Genomic DNA, 17691 nt, shown 5'->3' with positions numbered 1-17691 from the left:
AAATTTCGACGGGATGAAGGCCTCTAGGTTTGCCATGAAGGACCTATTGAGCTAGTTGTCTCGGGTTGCGTAGTTGCAAGTGTTGTGGTTTACAGTGATGTCCGTGACTGTACCTAGCAATACAGTATCTGTATCCTTTACTTGAGGGAGATCTGTATATCATCAGCAATTACCAGGAGAATGTAGAAGAGAGGGAGCAGTGAAGCAGGATAGACTGGCCTCCATTTGTGTCCAAATCTTGAATGTTTGACATAGGCCTTCTTCCATGGTGCTGTGTTGGTTTTGGGAGAAGTTTCCACATCCCAGTGGAATGGCCTAATGGCAGGTTGGTGGTGCATCATCACGTAATAAGTCCACTGTGATGAGCAGGAGGTGGGTAAGAATGCAAGAGCATTATTGGAGAACCGAGATTAAGAGGTCGGTAGGTGGGTGGGTGAAAGGGGTATGGGATAGTGGTGTGAGGGGGAACTAGGAGTTAAAGGGGACATTGTTAGAAATTAAAGGATGGCTGATGGGTTTTGCAGGGTGGGTTAGGCTGGGAGGCAGGAGGGATAAGGTTTTGGAGGGTGAGAGCCGGGTAAACGCAGTAGAGTGGCGATAAAGAGAGTAGTTGATATTGTGGAGAGTAAGTGTGAAAAGTGTAGTTAGAATAGGTGGGGATGATGTGGGACTAGCAGGAGAGTATGCTAAGGGTAAACGCAGAGGGTAGTAGGTCGACAGGTAAGTTAGTAGAAAGAGAGAAAGGCAAGCAGCTGCAGTTGGATGCTAATAGTCTAATAGGGCAAAACAAAGCTTGGGCATTTTGTTGCCGGTATTTAAGCAAAACTAACATTAGCTTTAGCAGTGAAATTTATTAAGTGAAATGACAGGTAGGTGGCAACTTTAACCAAAATGCCAACCTTAAATTAAAATAAAGTAAATTAAATCATATTGACGGAAATAAGGAAACATTTTTTATTTCCAATGCTAACCATAAGCATTCCAATAAAATAAATTATATTAAACTTTACTAACTATAGCCTAAAATTAAGGTAAATTCAATTAATGTAGCTAAAATGAAAATAAGTCATCTTATTCTATGCCTATTTCAGATTTTATGCATACTCCTAAATTGAATTAAGTGAATGGTAACCTTAATCTTAAATTAAACAATAGTATATGCAATTTAATTAAATAAACATAAACTAGTGATATTATTGTAATCTTATTTCTAAAAAAAACTCCTATAGTTTGAAGTTAAAGGTCGAAGTTTAAATACTTCGCACAAACAGACTGTATGCCTCGGTGATGGCTTTAGAAGTAATGGCGTAGTTGAAGGAATTGTAGCAAAATAATAGACAAAGAAATGGCATGGGAGTCACGGTAGAAGACTACAAAGAGCAGTTCACAAAATACGTAACCACGTGCATTAGATTCACATAATTACTTAAAGGCCGTCATCTGAATAGCTTTATTGACTAAGGAAACACAAGCAAGCGTCTTGATCAATGAAAACAATGGTACGAATTCTAGATTAAGTTGCTTAGGATGCATTCTGGACTTCTATGGCACATCTCCTCAGTGCGGCAAGTGCTGCATATGCCTTTGCCATTTTCTTACTAGAAGCGCCACCACGGAACTTTTGCCCATCCACTTCCACCTCCATCACAAAGTGTTTGCTGTGGCTGCCACCTGTCTCTGACACCAGATGGTAATGCAGACCTTCCCTCATTTGGTTAAGTTCCATGACTGGGAATTTACCACGTTCGGACAGGACTGGTACATCTTTTTGACCCTTGGGCTGTTCCAAAATCATGACTTCTTCTGCGCCGGGAGCATCCTCCTTCCCAAATGCTTTTTGCGGGAGCAAGATCTCGAGGATCTTGGCTGCTAAATGAGACTTGGCGACCTTTTTAGAAGGGCCAGTAGCCTCAAATGTCTTCCCGTTGAACTGCACTGCCATGGTGAAAATGGGGGCATGGTCAGGACCAGTCTTGGAAACTTCTCTGAATAGGAGTCCAGGACAATGTATGTGAAGCCTTGTGAGCATATTCATTTCTTTTGGAGGATCAGATTGAAGCATGTGCTTTTTCTTTCTCTTAGAAGACTTATGCTCTCCTTTGCCATGAATGGAGCGTTTTACTGAACCAGAAGACAAGGAAGTGTTTAAAGGAATCTTAACTCGATAAGAAAAGGCATGAAAATCAGCAAATATTTTGACTACTGAGTTCTCTGACAAGTGCAGAGGATCCATACCCAAAAATCTGTGAATTTGCCCAAAGGCCACCAACCGCAGATCATGCTGTGCACATCTAGTTATGTCTTCCTGTTGTGACCTTTTCAGGTGACCAAAGGCATCAGTTAATTCTTCCTGGCATGGATCAAGGAGCCCAGGACCATCAGGGGTTAGGATCCCTGAAGCAATACATTCAAGAACTCTGCGCAGAGCTGCACCTGGCCCAGTTTGTTTGTTGGCTGATGCAATTGCCTTCTCACAGAGTACGTACAAGGGCCAGCCTTTGAGTGGAGCATAGGCTGAATAGAACGAGCACAAGTGTCTGAGGACACAGCTGACTGTGTCAAACGTTTGCAACTTTGCTGCTCTATCTATGAGCCATGTGGCACATTGAATTGACTTCAAGGCAGAAAGGCATTGCTGCCTTTCGAGAACATCACATGATGGAATGTGTCCCTCCTTGGTCTTCTCTTCTTCTCCCACTACCTGATGGGATGTCATTCTAACAGTCAGCCTCAGAGGAGGGACTTTTATGTTATTTATTACAATTGATCCTTCGGAGGGGCTGTACAGAACCTCATACACCTCTTCATTAATGGTAGAAAGCTGCAGAGCCAGCGCTTCAGACACCTTTTTTAGGAGGCTAAATGTGGGGCGGTCTCTGCATAGGAGAACCATCTCTATGTTTGCATCACACTTCAGAATAAGTCCTGTTGCAATAAAGCCCACACGGGCAACTCCAAAGATGGCTCTGGTCTTCTTGCCAAAAAGGGTAAGGATTCCTCTTTGTATCATCTCTTCATACCTGCAGAAGGACCTCCACACTTTAAAAGTTGCAGCTCCTTCCTCTTCCCTTATGGACCATGCTTTAGACACTCGTCTGGCTGCTTTCTCCTGCTCTTCCATGATGTCGGACACAACACGGAGGGCATGCTGTGTATGCAAGACCATGTTCTGGATAGAATCCAGGTCTCTCCATCTTGGATAGAGGCCCATATGGCGCACCAAAATATGGCAGCTTTCCTTGATAAATTCATGCATGGTCTCCACTGATCCGAAAAGGTGTCGTCTTTACTCCCTCTTGGGAAACTGCTGGGACCGATTTTTTTTCTTCTGCCTCAAACAGTGGGATTTATTTTCTCACCACTTGCACCGATCAAGTCATTGACGAGGATAACCAACCAGAAGGACACACATTTTGGATTTTAGAACTGAAAGCAGCAGTGTCCCAAAACCGGAGATTAAAATTGTACCCCTTATGTTAGTGTCCCTGGGGCCCCTCTGTGATGTCATTGCTCCTGGTGGTGATGGGGAGGGATGGTTGAACTTAATGTTAAGATGTTATTATTTTCAGACGTTGGCTAGAAAACAGCTTACCAACGTTTCATATAATTACTGAGCACCCAAATCCCTGTAAATAATGTATTAAGAAGCAATTTTGTACGACGGTCATACATCCAGATCTATGGTGAGTTCAGGGGAAGAAGTGTAACCAACATAGTTAATAAAGTGATGTTACCACTTTACATATCAATGCGCTTGAGTTAATCATTTCTGCTGGTAACTGTTTCCGTTTGGCTAATGCCCTTTCCACGAATGTCTACTTTCTAAAGTTATTCCAGAGTCTTTAAAACCCAAGCTAGAATTACTTCTCTAATGGAAAAGGTACTTTTTCCTGTTGCTAAGCTATAAGAATTGCAAAAGCCTTTATTGTATTACAGAATCTCTCAATTCCTCCAGAGTGCACATAGATAAGTTCTGAGCATCTCTTCAGGTGTCTTATGTTCTAAGGCATTCAAGGTTTTTGTTGCCCATATCTGCACTGCCTCTCACTTGCCTTTAGCCTGCTGCATTTCTGGCCTCCCACAGTGGACAGGGTACTCAAGATAAGGCCTCAATAGCATAGCTATGACCTGCCTGATATTCTTTAGTCAGTCCATTACCAATCAATAATACTCAAGACTGTAGGTTCCTATATTCCCACTGCTCCATCATAACCATGGGCCAACGGGTTCGAGTATGCTTGTTGGTCTTGAGTGAAAACTGTCCCTCTTTCATGTATTGACAGTGCAGTGATTGTTAGTCTGAACCGAGGGTGGCATCGCCCACTTCCATCCACAGAGATTTTGCAGGGGAGTAGGCTGTAGGGATTCCCAACATAAGATCCGAGTCACATGTGTAACCTAGTGAACCAACAAGGCAGAGGTGAGCACACATCCAGTTGAGGGAATTGCTCAGTGCCCAGACCCACCATCAGAGTTGCTGGCTATTTGTAGTAAGCCAGCGTTTACTGCTGTCCTCCGGCAGCCTAAAACCATGTCTGTTGACTTCAGGGTCAACCAAGAGGTTGGGAGACAAGGTTGCTAAAATGGAACACCACTTTGGGGGCCAAGATGGGCTAAATACCAACCTGTAGAACTCTTAGGCTACCGATATGTCCTGTATCAAACTCCTCCTTGAAATATCTGTAACCAAATAAGAAAAACACTTCTTTCGTGGCCTGGCCAGTTCCAGTATCATAACCACAACCCAACAGGCGCTCTCTTTGGTGCCATTCTTAATTGTACCTCAGGTTATTGTAACTCGTCACCTCTCTTTCATTACTTTCAAAGGGGATTGGTTTCAGCAAGCACCGGGATACATCTGGATCCTCAAGGAGGCTCAACCCTTGGTGACTCCAACCTTTGACTTGAACAGCAAAATACCAGGTCACCTGCATTGTCACACTCAACTGGCATTGTGCTGTCATCAAACTGTCACACTGGGTCATCCCACTGATGAGACAGACTGGGGGAAGACAAAAAACAAATACCAGGGATATACTATGGGGAAGAAGGAAAGCATGACACTCTGTCCCAAGTTTCTCTGTTTTGTTTTAGTCTGTAGCCTGTATGGACAGGAACCAGGGGAAATGTTTTCTTTCGTTGTAAACCAACTAACTCATAATTCATGCTGCTCAGTGGTTTGGAATCTGGTCACACTAGACAACTGGTGTCCAGCAATGGATCAGAGAAGAAGAAGAAAAACAGGCAGCTGATCTTGGTACCTACAGTGGTGTGGCGATACAGAAAGGGATTATTTTCCTTAAACAGCATAAAATGCAAACAAAAAGTACAGATACAAAAGAAATGCACATCTTCGTAAACGAGCACTGACATTGATGTCCTGAACATACCTCTTTATTTTCTTTGCGCGCACATCTCAGAACATACAACCAGCTTGTTGATCAGATGTAAGAAGGTTCTTCAGCTATGCAGGTAAATTGTAGTTTACCTCATGTAGGCTGCAACATGCAAGGCAACGAGCCCTGAACAGCACTGGCCTCGCAGTGCGCAGACATCTTGCTTTCCTCAGGCTCCCTCTGGCACAAACACCAGCACAAGTCTTAGGGTGACTAGGCCGCCAACCATGGCAGCATCCATTCACAGCTGTATATGTCCATCAAATATGGCTCTAATGCACATTCAGTTTGGCTGTCACCTGAGTATCCGAGCCAAATTGTACGGCAGAACTGAAGGATTCGTATTATGCATTTTCTTTCTCGCTTTCATTGGATAACATACATGTATCAACCATAAACATTTCCCCAAAATGCAAAGAAAAACGACATAGACCATGGTTCTTTGTTGAAAAACTACAAACTCACGGTAGGCTAACAACCAATAGTATGTCAGGCAACAATGTAAGCATCCAAGCAAACTGTGGCTCTATCTCTTTCTTACTGCTCGATGGCCACAGTAAGCACTTGTTTGTTTTATTTAGTTTTACTCATTGGTTGTGTTGTTTGTGGTTATTTCTTTTACAATTGGTATATATTTCCGGAAACCTCTGTCGGTAGCATTGATTTACTTTCTTTGCCCTCGGCTTTGTGGGAGCGCTTCTAGCGCCCTTTCCCTCCGCCCACCACCACCCACTCCATCATTGAGGCGAGCCACTCTGTATCAACGTCATTTTCTTCTTGCTCGTCGGGGACCTAAGCACCCGTGAATCTCCGCCCCACCCCGCCTGCCTTACCTCACCATTCCCCACAGTAGTTCCTCCGCGAGTGAGCATAATTTAACAGCGCTGACATTCTGTGGTGCCATTGTCAACAATAAATACCCGATCCCCGGGAAGTAAAACTTTGTAGTTTATTGTAACAAACAACCTGGCATCAATGCACTGTCCAGCCCTCTCCGCCGTCTTTCCTTGTAACTGCCGTCCTCGCCCCCCATCTTCTGGAACCCCCGCATGTCACCAAGAATGTTAAACATGTCACATCATAACACACGCCCTTCCATAAACAGCCTCTAGGGTTGTTCAGATGGCAGCACTGTCGTGAAATACACAGTTTGACCCCTTATAGGCCTATTCGCATTGCTGCCGGCCTCATAAGGCAGGTACCGGTTGTAATAAATATTGACAAGTTTTTGGACTACAGACTCCAATTTTTTTATACTGTATATTCCTCCACAGAGCCAGTCACATTTGCTGGGGCACCCTCCCTTTATTACACTTTATTGGTGGGCAGCAGCAATTTATCATTCAGAGAGGAGTAGAAAGGGCTTGTTTTGATTCTGGCATTATATTATATCTATATATCAAATCCATGCTAGAATGTTGCAGGGGTCTCCAACAAGGGTGTCAAACAACACTGGCAGGCCGTTGATCTTACACCCAAATCTAAAGGATATAACATTTTAGCAAGGATGAAGCCAGTCATAGATCAGGCTATACAAAATTATGTTCAAAAGTCAATTTCTTACTCCCTGGGTTCCTGGACCAAACAATTGAAAATGTTTTTCTCCCTACTCCCAGCTCCTGACCTTCCATCAGGGTCACCCCTTCTAACCAATCCTCTGATTCCCAGAGACAAAGAAAGGAACATCTAAAATCAGGATATTTGGATTCCCTTCTACTAGGAGTTCTAGATCTTGATGAGGAAATACTCAAATGTGGCCCAGTCTGAGAGGGAGCTCCAAGAACACCAAGGATAGGAAGACCAGGATTCAGAAATTGGCCCAGCCAATGAAGTCGCCCCCTATGACTTGTTAAAGCACACTTTTGTCTCTGAGGGCATAATTCCCACAGGTTCTTTGGACTGGGTGCTCTCAGCTGCTGATATGGCAGCCTATATGTGAGCTAGCCCTTCCAAAAGGAAGTAGAAGCCACCTGAAAGCTGAATGCACACATTATAGTGTCATGTCGCAGACACTCTGTAGATTGACACTAATCTTTCCACTTTTGAGTAAATTGGTTAAGGCCCCGAAAAAGGACATTACTAGTTCCTGTCTGGCCTGCCAAGATAAACTTCTAGACCTTACTGGCCCACCTAAAAAAATTCTGGACTTAACTTTTTCCATACAAGATCACAGGCCAAAATAATCCACATGTTTTAGCACAGTGGACACAAAGAAACTCCTGTCTATCAAACAACACAAACAGCACCCTCTCAGTAGAGATTACTATTGGGGAGAAATCTTCTTCCCTTCAAAAGACATGAGTACCAGACTATGAGGATTCAGCAGAGCATCTGAGCAATTCATTTTCTTCCCCATTAGAACTTTGAGGAAGGATCCAATTATTCAGTCACAATTGGTCTGATTATTTCACCCCTCCGGCATTTCCTTCAGTTCAGTTAGAAAGTGCCAATCTCTAGTTTTTTGATGCTTACCTTTGGGCTATCATCAGCCCCGTGGTGTTCTACCAAACTGATGAAGCATGTGATTCATCAGACAGAGAGGAAGTCGACTAATTACCTCAACAACATCTTGATGATGGCTCAGGTTCCCAACCTGTTGCTGCAGCATCTTCACACAGGCTCCCTCTGCTAGGATTTGGGCTTTGTGGTGAACCAGAACAATCCTACCTAACTCTAGTCACACAAAGAGAATTCCTGGGATTTGTTATAAACTCCAAAACTTCAGTTTTCTCAGTTCTTGAGGGGAATATAAAGTCAACAAAAAAGGATATCTAAAGAGTTCTGATAAAAGTGATGGTGACTCTTCATTGGATAGTTTACATTTGTGGGTCAGTTGTCAGCCTCCATTTACAAGGGATCTTAAGCGTCACAAACCAAATCAATTCCTTATCTCTCTAGTCAGTCCTTATTCCCCAGTTTCCCCCTCACAATACCAATATATGTTAGATGGATCTAATCTGAGACAGGCATTGACACTTTCCTTTCTGGAACTCATCAAGTCAGAGGCGCTTCAGGCACTAAAGTGTATTCCCTAGGTACAAGCTTGCAGGATATCATGTGCGTTAATGATGTTTTAAACCCACCCTTAAACTTAACTCTTCATGTCTTCTCTTCTAATTGGTTGTCACTCCATCATGGGACTTTTCCTTTGTAACAGTCATCATTGTTACATGGCCGCTATTCAATTAAAGCAAGAAAGAGAAAACATAATTCTCACCCTGTGTCCTTAATAGAAATGAAACTTCTTGTTAAAAAGTACTACAACATTTTTAATTCTCCAGAAATGCACAGGTGGACCCAAAACAGCAACACAAGATCTGATGATGATTGTGCTGCTCCACCCTAGTCACCAATCAGTACTGCGTGAAACAGCTCTCCGGATCCCAGTGGAGGTACTGGACTCTCCTCAAGGACCCGAAACACCACAACAAGCTGCTACCTCTCACCCTCAATCTCCTGACCGCATCCTGTAAATGTCACCAACGAAATGGTAAGGCCGCCAATGAGTAAGACTTAAGTTGAAGCTTTATTGAGTAGAATGTCGGAGCGGCAGTCAACATGGAGGCACCAGCTGCTGAAACTGTCAGAAGACTCACAATACAAAGTGTACCTCGCACATCGGTCTTCCTCGCACATGCGTGAGGTAGAATTCTATAACTTAAATCACAATACTCATACTCAGACACACAGAAAAAGTTTTCATACTAAACATTCAGAAAACATCGGACTCTGCCATCACTGCTTTATGTGATACATTCAGAGAAGCGACAGTAGTTCATCGTCTACTACAAGGAAACACTTGGTGCACCCTTCCCCATCAGAGAACAGATTATTGGCCTCCCATTACCAGGGATAGACCTATGCCACAGTTCACAATCATAGATTTAAGTGCTACCAGGCCCATAGTACGCAGGCAAGATACCAGTTTCACAAGCACTCGAGCACTCAGGGCAGGGGTACATGCCCATATACTATGCAGGGAACATTCTTGTCCCAACAAGCCTATATTATATTTGGAGACTGCCACTCTGAATAAATCATTGTAGCTAAGGATTCCACAGGTGTATAATCAAATATCTATATTTTATTATGTTCTATTATGTTTTCGTTTATACATGTCTAGGTTTTTAGTAATGTTATATTCATTTCATTTCTTTATTAAAAAGCATGCATTTATTGTGCTGTGTTAATGGAAGGGGGATGTGTATAGTATCTACATTTAATTGTGGTTATCACCTTAAGCTATGGGCAGATCCTCTTTTTTTCATTGTGACGTGGTATTAGTTCTAAAAATGTTGTACAAACCTACTTGAAACATTGGCCAGATTTAAGAAAAGTGGCGCTGCACTCAGTGCAGCCCCACTTTTCTTGCGCCCCTTAGCGCCGCCTAACGCCACCATGTGTGTGCCGTATTTAATATATGGTGCACCATGGTAGTAGTTAGGGAACTAGTGTCAACATTTTTGATGCTAGTTCGGAGCTTTACAGGATTGGCGTAAAAAATGTTGATGCTAATCCTGCAAGCCCAATATGGCCCATTATGAATAATGGAGTGCCTCCTTTAAACGCCTGCTCAGACCCGGCATTAATAGTGCCTTAAAAATGACGCAAACAAATCTCATAGATTTCTTTGCACCACTTTTTTGGCCCCCCTGATAGGGGAACTCCCCTTTTGCTAAAGTGGCACTAAACTCTCTTAAATCAGATCCATAGTCGGGGTATGTATGTTTAATACAACTTTGGTTGCTTTCAGTGCTTAAGAGACTGAATATATTGTAATTTCTTAATTATTGGAAATTTAATTATTTACTAGCCAAGATTCTTTTTTTCATCCTTTATACTTTGAAGTCCTTCTGGAATGAAGTATTTAGTAAGATGTATATGGTTGGTGGGACTGTCTTACAGGTAGGGTAGCAGGACACACATTTTAATGATGTCCTATGTATATTGATGTCCTGTTTAACATTGACAAAAAGATTTGGACTGTGAAGATTTAATGGTGATAAGACGTTGATCATGTGTCTCCTGCAGGTCTTTTCATCTCATCCTAGCTCAGATGAGATGTGGTGATGTCACAAAGGTCTCTCTGTGACTTGCGTACCGGCTATCAAGCTAGCCTGAACCCATCCAGAGATGGCCTTATATAGAGCAGATAGCAGGTCCACATTGTGGAACATGGGGACCCTTAACCCCAGTGATTGGGCTCCAAGGAGGGCCTCTGGATCACCACACATTTGCTAGGCTAGTGGAAACAACTTATCTGTGATGTAGCTTGGGAGAAATCAGACCTGGTGCAGAGCCTTGAGAAAGTTAAAAGTCGCCTGCTGTGGTAAAAGAAACAATGGATCTTTACAGATCTGATTGCCGTAAAATCATGGCTGTTTATGCTGCCATGTACCCATCCAGGGAGCAATTGCAAGTTATCCAGAAGATGCTTGTGCTCACAGAAGAAGCTCTCCACGGTGTGTCTGACATGATAGGGGAGCAGGTGGTAGCTGAAATGGAAGCCCGGGAAGAAGCAGGCAAAGGTAATGGCCAAGAGCTACTGGACGATGCAATACGTGATGATGGTGCCGTGAGAGAGGATGGCACAATAGAAGAGGGTGGTGGTGAGGTTGGAGATGTTGTAGAGGTAGAGAATAACACAGAAAGTGAAGAAGAGGTTGAGGATGACACTGGTGCTGTAGAGGATGCGGCAGTAGATGATGATTCAGAAGTGAAGGCTGAAGCAGAACAAGAAGAGGCTGTAGAAGGGAATGATGCTGGGGCACAGGCAGTTAATGTTAGAGGTCATGCAGGAACAGGAAATGATGCACAGGGAAATGACAGCACAGAAGGTTATGCAGTGGTTAACAATAATGCTACAAATGAGAATGATGTTGCTGGAGAACATGGTGCAGGTGTGCATGATGCAGAAGCAGAAGAGGAAGCAGTTAGACGGAATGATGCTCAAAGACTTGTCCATGAAGTACAGAGGTTACCTAGTAAGACCAGGAGCTCCAGTGGGGAAGGACAGCCACCAGAGAATTTGAACACAGCCCCTCAAGGTGATGCAGAGACACCTCAACATAGGACCAAAGCCCTCTTGGGAGTTGTGCGTGTGGGCCTTGCTGCAAAGGGACTTTTGTTGAAAGGTGACATGAGTGTTAAAATGGTTCTCCTATGCAGAGATATGCCCACCATTACACTTCTGAGGAAGGTAGCATGCTGTCTTGTTGAACAGTTTTATATTTTGAGTGAAGATAGGTATGAAATTAATGAGCGTGTCCTGGAAGCTGCTATCGTGGTCAAGAATACAAGGGATCCTCCCGTGACAGTGACTATCAGAATGGCATCACCACTGGCTAAAAAATATAGTGAGATATGCACAGGCGGAATCTTACAATCATCTAATGATGTTCTGGACATGCAGAAATGTTGTGCTGCCTTCAAGTGTGTTCGACGCACAAAGTGGTTCCAGGAAAGAGCGGTGGAACTGAAATCATGGGTCAAAGTCAATCACGTTTTTCGGTACCTCTGCTCTAGTATCCCTACTTGGTCTCCACTCGGAGGATGGCCCTTTGAAGTCCTTTCTGAAAGGGTGATTGCAACAGCTGGCAGGCCAATGGGAATTGGTGAAGCTCTGAGAAGAGTCCTTGAGTGCCTGGCATCTGGGATCCTCATGCCTGATGGTCCAGGGCTTTGTGATCCCTGCGAGAAGCAAGCAGTGGATGCTGTTGGCCATCTTGATACGATCCAAAAAGAGTGCATAACCCACACTGCTCAGCATGCTGTACGGCTTCTGGCCTTTGGACACATTCACCTTCTTTTAGGAAACAAGAATTTAAACTTCGAGAAACTTCATAGTAACATTCCCGAGATTGACAACGCTCTTTCTTACATTAACCCGATTCCCTCAGGCGACTCTTCTACTTTTGGCTTAACTAAGCGTCCACTAGAAGGAGTATTGCAAGAAGATGGAAAAAAGAAAAAGACTACACAGCCCATTCATCTCTGCAGAATGAACGCTGTCATGAGACTGAACCAGCTGCAACCAGGACTTCGCTGTAAGGAGGTTTCCAAGACTGGTCCTAATCATGCTCCCATTTTTACAATGGCCATGGAGGTCAATGGGAAGACATTTGAGGCGACTGGTGGTTCTAAAAAGATTGCCAAACATAACGTAGCAGTAGAGGTTCTGAAAGCTATGGGTTTCACCGTTTGCAATGAGGATTCTTTCACATCTGCTAGCTCGTCGTCAGCGGGTTCTGCCAATGAGAATGCAGAGGGACAAGTCTTGATGCGGTGGGAAAAGAACCCAGTGACAGAACTAAATGAGATGCGGCGTGGTCTGAAGTTTCAGGTGATCTCGCAGACAGGAGGCCATTGCTGCAGGCACTTTGTCATGGAAGTGGAGATGGATGGGCAGACGTTCCAAGGAACCAGCACCTACAAAAAGGTGGCGAAGGCCTATGCTGCGCTTGCCGCACTTGAGGCATTAAAGAAGGGTGCCGCTCATGATCTTCTTCAGACAAATCCCACAGCAGAAGCTCCTGCTCGAGGTACACCGAAACAGACTAATGTTACAATGGCGCTTCTCAGTGGTGGGACCAGCCAGGGTGGAAGAAGCTTTAGTAATGGAATGAACTGGCTGCGCAGTCTCTTATACCTTTGATACAAGCAAATCATATATGATCAGAACATAAATAAACATATTGTTTTAATCTTATTTTTGTGTGGTGGTGTCAGTGTGTGACTCCATTATGACTATCTTTCCTATGTAGCATAATGTTTTGGGAAACCTAGCAAAATATAGCGCAGTTCAATCATTTCCTAGTTACATGATCCTGCAAAGTGTTGCAAATTGAAGTCACTTGCCCTTTTACCAGCATGAAATAATAGCATATTTTGGTACAATACATTATTTCACGAGACCGGATAAAAGTTCATATGTACAACAGTCAGTGTCTTTTTTTATCATTTACTGCTATGTCTAAGGACTTTTCAAATCTCACAACATTCCTCTAAGGCACTATTTTGTGCTGCTGTGTAAAGGTGTACCAACATCAAGCTTTTTTCTACATTGAAGGAAATATTAGGTGTCACTATTGAATTGTACATGAAGAGCTCGACTTTTCAGAATGGGTTTGATAAGGGATTGAAGAGCATGGATCTGCCTAGCTATAGATAGCGGTTGCTACTTCTGGTGCCCTGTGTAACACACGAGGACTGATTTTCAGCTCCTATAACTTGGTCAAACCGACATTTGATCTCTTAAAAGTAAGAATGTCTTCAGCTGCTTTCGGCAGCAAGCTTCTTGCAAGTTGCAAGCAGACACCTTTGAAAAGTATGCGTTCTAGCAATCCCACGCCAAATTCCCCTGCTTCCGGTCTCAATTTTTACAAGTTTCCAACTCCTGCTTCCAGTCGACCTTTGTCAACAATTATGCTCAACTTCTCGGAATTAATCATTCTCGATGACACTGAAATCTAGTTGAACGGAATTGACAACAGATTAACATACAGGAAGGTACTGAAGACAGAAGATATAATAATAAGAGTGGTAACCCTGAAGAAAGAGAAATGTTCACTGCTATACATAGATCTATGTTGTATAATGGCCGAAAAAGTTACTTAAATTAATATAAAGATATGATTTTACGAAAAGTAAAAAAAATAATTAAATCGTATATAGATAAAGGAAAGGTAAAGAACACATTTCATTTTTCATTGATAAGTGCGTACATGACTGTTATTTTGAGAATACATTTGAAACCTTAGAAAAGCAAAGATGTGATCATTTTTGCGGGGAGAAAAAGATCTCTGCTCCTGATGGCACAATATGTCACCAATAATTTCCACCTCTTGAAATTGGCATGGATGGCGAGGCCATCAATGGAATGCCCTCATTCTTTTCAGACCATGTCAATATAATTTCTCTCCCTCTCTATTGTTTGCTCCTCAGCCTCTTCTTTCTGGTGGACCTCAGGTCCCAGTTCGTTAATCTCTGAGCAAACGTATTTTCTTGATTCAGTCCATTGCCCTTTCCTTCTACTACCATGTCATTGGCACCCAGATCTTCCTCAAATTCAAACAGTCCTCCAACTTTGACTCCTAGACCCCGCAAGCATGCCCTCCTGCTGTCAATAACTGGGTGATTAAGGACCACTTACAGCAAAGCACCAGCAAAACAGGATTGGTGGGTTCTTGCAGCGTTCCTCGCTTCCAACATGCCCCACCCACTGGCTGCCTAAGTTAGGCTCTGATCCTGCACCATCCAAATCCGTAAAAGGGCCTTTGTCTCAACATGACAGCCTAAACCTGCTTTTTTACTCCAGAGAAATTCCCTACCAAGATGGATAATTCGTGTTTTGGGATTTTTTGATCAAATTTAAGTCATGGGGAAACGTCAAAGACTTCCAAACTAAGATACAATTCTCGTACTTCTTCTCTGACTTGGGTATCTTATATCGCTGGGCATACAAGTAATTCAATGACCACCTGTGGTCTCCTGAATCTCCTTTAAGACCCTCTGTAGAGCTCTGCGTACTGTGCATAGAAAAGAATCAAGATTTGTGCCACATAAGTTGAACTGTTGGTATGATAAACGGACCGTTCATACCAACAAAGGCTAGACCCACTCCTCCTCCAAAGTCATTAGGGTGGATCTTTTTCCAAGTTGTAAAGCACCATGCAATGAATTCACTACCATCGTATGATTGAATATTGAGAACCAAGTCTCTTTCTGCAAGGTTATTAAAGCAATGCTATTCCAACCCAATGTCAAAGGCATGCGTAGCCATCTCCTTCACCATACCCACGCCCCCTTAGCTCCCCACTAGTAAAGAGCAGTCTGCCGGGGTTCCTCTCTCACCATATCTGGGTCTACTGACCCTCCACACTAACTGTACTGCTCTCTACATCTGTCACAAGAGCACCATGAAACCTCAGACAATAACAGAAAAGAATACCCACTAGACTACTAGGAGGAAATACTCCTAAGATCAACATGACCTAGACCTAGGGATACACACACTATATCCATGGGCTGAGATTAAGCTTCAAGAGACTAGGGGCCATATTTATACTTTTTGACGCAAAGCTGCCCGCCGCAGTTTTGCGTCAAACATTTTACCGCCGGCTACCGCCATTTCGATGCGCCGTGCGGGCGTCAAATTTATACTTTGACGCACGGCGGCGCAATCAACAGGTGGGAGTCATTTTTTTTTTACGCACATCGCGGCGTCAAGTCGTAAAGGAAAATTACGTTAACGCGACGAAAATGACTGTGGGTCGATTTACGACAGCGCAACCCGGAAAGCGCTGTTTTTTTTGACGCAATAGCGTCAAAAATACCCTCAAACACTGCCCTTTCAGCAGAGGAGAGCCAAAATGGATCCCAGATGCCACTACAGACCCCAGGAAGATGACAGCAGACCAGGAACCAGCCAGGATGATCCATACAGGAACCCGGACATATATAGAAGAAAAAAAAAAGTGTTGCTTCAGTGCAGAGGAGCAGGAAATCCTGGTTAAAGAGGTGACGGAACACCAGCACCAACTGTTCATCACCTCTAAGTTGCCAATCAGTAGGAGAGAGGCCATATGGCAACAAATTGTTGACAAGATCAACAGTGTGGCTGAAGTACGCAGGACAGTCACCGAGTGTAAGAAACGCTGGCATGACTGCAAACGTAGGACAAAGGAAAAAATTGCCAGGAACAGGAAGGCAGCACTGCAGACTGGAGGGGGGAGTCCAGCACACCAGGAGGCCCTGGGTCCACATGGAGGAGATGGTCGCAGCCGTCATCCCTGAGGAGATCGTCACAGGGATTCAAGGACAGGACAGTGCAGACTACCACGAGACAACGCACATGCAGGGTAAGTCGCATGGGGAATTAAAATGCAATAATGTTGACTGTAAGCAGGGGGGGGAAATCCCTACTACACATTGCATGTAAGTCAGCATATACATGGAGTGGCATGGGTAAAGGGGCACGGCAGGGGGGCATGCCCTGCACATACAGAAGCTGGGGCACAACATAACACAACACAACACCAACAACAGTCCCATGGGGGCATCCTTTCATGACAACAATGGAGCTAAGGGAAAGCCTCGACAGGAGGGAAGGCCACTACGTCAAACTTACATCCTGGCACTCGTCAGCCAAAATTACTCCTACATTAACTAGGGCCCTATCAGCAATCCACTAGCCAAAACAACAACTACAATGTAACTGCAACAACAGTTGACACTAACACCTCTGATCTCTGTGCAGCTATAGTAGCCAATGGCAGTAACCTCCCCATGGAACATACATACCTAAATTAGGGGGTGAGGAGGACATCTGCAACAATCTCCTGAAACAAGACAAAGGCCCCAGTACACTCATATGTCAATGCCCATAGTTGTCACATACATCAGCCAAAGTAAACAGCAATAGGAGCGACACAGCACTAAGGACACACCCATGCTGCATATGTCAGGGTCCTTCCCGTGCCTGGCTAACAAGGCAACATCACAAATGTCATACTGCTCAGACAACAGCATTGAGGAGGGGACACATGCAACTGGTCACTTAAATACACCTGCACAGTCAGAGGACCAAATAGGACATTGATACGATAAACAGGGCAATCCAATTAAACACACATTACCCAAGATCAGCAGGACACATTAACAATGTCTACATCCATATCACATCATAACATTGCCATGCATAGGATATGCCACATGTCAATTACAATTAAGTCAATGTGAACAATCAGGGATTGGGGCAGGTCCTGAGAGGCAAGTGTGCTGCCAGGGCAATCAGAACACCCACAGCCAGTGAAAGGTCTCACCATAAGAATGGATATACACGGAGGGTCGAGTAGGACAAAAAGATGGCTATTCCCTATTTGGTACAAAGCAACACCTAGAGGCGATTAGGCAGACAAGTCTGATAACTCAATATCATAGATGTGACACACAGGTGGGCCATAGGCCTATAACAATGCCCATATGAAAGACAGCAGATACCAATACCAAACAAGATCACAAAGTAAATTCATCAAAAGGCTGGCATGTTACGTCAAAATTGTCACAACACAGACACACTAATTGTACCCTGTTTCATTGCAGAGGAACGTGGATCTCCTGCCGATATGCCTGTCCCAGATTTCCCCGATGCCATGGATGACGAGCCCAAAAACATTCCCCAGGAGACCATCCAAAAGGTCCTTGAAACCCTCCAGACCCCACCTTCAGTCACAAGGAGGAGCACAGAACAAGCAGCCATCACAGAAGAACCACCCACAACCCCAATTGCAAGACC

At 43.9% G+C, this 17691-nt stretch overlaps 2 pseudogenes; one reads left to right on the top strand and one right to left on the bottom strand.

The window, feature by feature from the left end:
* Positions 1-1522: 1522 nt before the first annotated feature.
* LOC138301732 (interleukin enhancer-binding factor 3 pseudogene) lies at positions 1523-3256 on the bottom strand (annotated as a pseudogene).
* A 7481-nt stretch (positions 3257-10737) lies between these two features.
* LOC138301731 (interleukin enhancer-binding factor 3 pseudogene) lies at positions 10738-13050 on the top strand (annotated as a pseudogene).
* Positions 13051-17691: the final 4641 nt, after the last annotated feature.

Source organism: Pleurodeles waltl, chromosome 6 (assembly GCF_031143425.1).
Source record: "Pleurodeles waltl isolate 20211129_DDA chromosome 6, aPleWal1.hap1.20221129, whole genome shotgun sequence".
NCBI classification, from domain to species: Eukaryota; Metazoa; Chordata; class Amphibia; order Caudata; family Salamandridae; genus Pleurodeles; species Pleurodeles waltl.
The sequence above is the reverse complement of the archived record's forward strand: the minus strand, read 5'-3'. Positions and strand labels throughout refer to the sequence as shown.